Here is a 3,674-nt window from a genome sequence, read left to right as displayed (position 1 = left end):
TTCCATCAAAATGTGCTTTACATTCTAAGTTAATTCCTAGGTATTTTATTTTCTTTGATAGCAAAATGAGTTGCTATCCTGATTCTTGCCTCATTCCTCTCATTTGTTGGCATATAGGAAGGCAGTTGACACTGAGGGTTAATGTTATACCCTGCTACCTTACCAAAGTTTTATATCAGCTCAAGCAGCTTTGGAGTAGAGTCTATAGGGTTCTTTAAATACAGAATCATGTCATCTGTAAGGAGAGAAAGTTTCAGTTCCTCTTTCCCTTTTCCTCCTCACTCCAGTTAGAATGGCCAAGATCCAGAAATCTAATAACGTATGCTGGAGGGGATGTGGCCAGGAGCGATCACTACTACACTGCTGGTGGGATTGCAAACTCGTTCAACCACTATGGAAAGCACTATGGCAGTATCCCAAAAAGACTAAACATAGAGCTCCCCTGTGATCCAGCAATTTCACTACTTGCCAATCGGCCAGATAGGACATACTAAATTCACTAGAACAATAACATTTATCACAGCACTATTTACTATGGCAAAGGTATGGAACCAACCCAGATGCCCGTCAGTTGATGAGTAGATCAAATATGGTATTTTTACACAATGGAATTCTGTGCTTCTCTCAGAAAGAATGACATAGACGAATTTGTAAAGAAATAGAAAGACTGTAAAGTTTAGAAATTAGTTTCTGTCTCCTTCTCTCTCTCCTTCTCTATCTCTGTAAAATTTAGAAGTTCCCGTTTCTCTCTCTTTTCTTTCTTTCTCTCTCTCTTTCTGTCTCTGTCTGTCTGTCTGTCTGTCTGTCTGTCTGTCTGTCTGTCTCTCTCTCTCTCTCTCTCTCTCTCTCTCTCTCTCTCTCTCTCTCTCTCTCTCTCCAATCCTTAGGCTTGAACTTAGGGCCTGAGCTACTTTTGCTCAAGCTTAGCACTCTACCATTTGAACCACAGTGCTGCTTCTGGCTTGCTCTTTTCACGTAGTATTGAGGAATCTAACCCAGGCCTTCATCCTTGATAGGTTAGCACTCTACCACTAAGCCACACAGTCAGCTTTTAGAGGTTTCTGACAAAGGTTTTCCTACATGCTATTATTTCTTCTGTGAGTGCTCTTAATGCTTGCTGAAGGTTGACTTTGTTTAGAAGACTTACCCTAATGCTCCCATATACAGAGATTCTATATATAGCTAAATGTTTTTCATTACTCAGAATTTCTCTTTGTGTATGTTCTGAAATGTACTGAAGACTGACTTTTGATTAAAAGTCATTGCACATTTGTTCTATTCATTAGTTTTCTTTTCTTCTATGGGAATCAGGTTTGTGATGAACACAGAAGTATGCCTTCCAGGTCAAACACTTTCCACATTTGTAATATTCATAAGGTTTTTCTCTCCTATGTGCATTTTATACTTAGTCATGCGTTCATGATGGATTTTTCATATTCTTATATTCATACGATTTTTATCCTGTGTCTGTGTGGTATCATGCAAACTCAACTATGAGTTCTTCAAAAAAATTTCCCTTTCATTTTATTCATAGGATTCTATCCTGTGGGTGTTTAGTGATAAATCTTGACTTGTGCCTTCTGGGGAAAAGACTGAACATTTGCTACATTCATTAAGGGTTTTATCTTGTGTTGGTTCTGTGACACAAGCTGAGTTTTCTTCCACAGACTAAAAAGTCTTTCCTATTTATTACATTGCTAAGGCTTCTCATATGTGTGAACTCTCTTACGCTTCCTGAAGGGTGAATACTGCACGAAAGACTTTCAACTTTGGTTATATTCCTAAGGTTTCTAATATGTGTGAATTCTGTTATGCCTCCTGTAATGTGACTTCCATCTGAAGGTCTTACCACATTTGATGCACTCGTACAGTTTCTCTCCTGTGTGTGTTCTCTGATGCAATTTGAGGGAAGACTTCCATTTGAAAGACATTCCACATCGGTTACATTCATAAGGTTTTTCTCCTGTTTGAATTGTCTTATGCATGTTGAGGTTTGGCTTCTGTGTGAAGGACTTTCCCCATATGTTACACTCATAAGGTGTTTCTCCTGAGTATATTCTCTGATGAACATGGAGTTTTACCTTCCATTTGAAAGACTTTCCGCATTCACTACATGCATAAGTTTTCTCTCCTGTGTGTGTTCTATTATGCCCATCAAGATATGACTTCCACTTGAAGGTCTTTCCACATTTGTTGCACACATCAGGTTTCTCTCCTGTGTGTGTTCTTTGATGCAATTTGAGGGAAGATTTCTGTCTGAAAGACTTTACACATTGGTTACATTCATAAGGTTTCAGTCCTGTGTGTATTCTCTGATGAACACGAAGTTTTCCCTTCCCTTGGAAAGACTTTCCACATTCATTACACTTATAAGATTTCTTTCCTGTGTGTGTTATTTGATGAACCCGAAGGTGTATCTTCTGGGTGAAAGACTTTTCACATTTGTTACATTCATAAGGTTTCTCTTCTGTGTGTCTTCTCTGGTGCAAAGTGAGGTATGATTTCAGTCTAAAAGTCTTCCCACATTTATCCCATTAAAGATTTCTCTTCTGTGTGAGATCTCTGATGTGTGCTGAGAGCTGAATTCTGGGCAGAAATTTTATTACGTTCCTCATATTCATAAGCTTTGTCTTCTCTTGGAGATCGAGGTTGGAGCGTCAGGTCTGACTTCTCAGAAATTAATTTTCACACTTGATGTACGCATCACATATCTCAGGATATTTGCTCTGAGGTATTGTAAGGCGTATTTCATTACTGAAAGATTTCTCACATTCACTACATGTATGAGGAGTCTCTCCTGTGTACATTTTCGGATGTGTAGTGATGGTCGGTGTTAAGTACAATAGTTTTCATCACACAGTACATTGAGCAGTTTTCCTCCCTCCCTGAAGAATTTCTTGGGCAGGGAGAACAGAATTATGATACTGCAGATCTTTTGGACTGTCACAATCATGAATAAAATGCTCTGAATATCCGATGGATTTTTTAAGAACAGGAGACATACGAGATCTATATGCAGCATGCATCTCATCAGGCTTAGGACACAGAAGCATGTTCTGACACTTAATGAACTCCTCAGTCCTCACCCCTAAGTTGTTACCGTTATTACTAATCAGCTCTGGATTATGTGTAGAGCTCAAATTTAAAGTTGTTGCTAATCTCACGTTTTCCTCCACTTCGATACTACTTGCAACTGCTACTTCACAAAGACATTCATGTGGACTTTCCTGGCAGGTCTTGAACACATTTTCCATTACCTGGGCATCTAAAATGAGTCATAGAAAAAAAGACACAAACATACATGAGATACAAATATTCCTTACTGTAAAGGTAATGACTTTACTTTCCCATTGTAAGTGTTAGATATTTTAAAATATAAAAGTGGAAATTGATTTGTGAGAAATACATTCTTTTCTCCCTAGCATATTAAGAAAATGATATTTTACAATAACCAATAATGTTTTTCTGTGTTTTAGTTCTCTTTTTTTTGTATTTTTTTAATTGTAATTAGTAAAAGGGTTACATGATATTGGCCAGATAGAAGGTGCATTAATTCACATACATTGATACCCTTTCACATGTCTTGGTACCCGTATCCCTCCCCCCCCACACCCCCCACCCGTCTTGATTTTCCCCCCTTGCCTATCAAATTTCAAATATCCAAATACAAATAA

The sequence above is a fragment of the Megascapheus bottae genome, unplaced genomic scaffold (genome assembly GCF_031878675.1).
Source record: "Megascapheus bottae isolate mThoBot1 unplaced genomic scaffold, mThoBot2.hap1 HAP1_SCAFFOLD_52, whole genome shotgun sequence".
NCBI classification, from domain to species: Eukaryota; Metazoa; Chordata; class Mammalia; order Rodentia; family Geomyidae; genus Megascapheus; species Megascapheus bottae.
The sequence above is the reverse complement of the archived record's forward strand: the minus strand, read 5'-3'. Positions refer to the sequence as shown.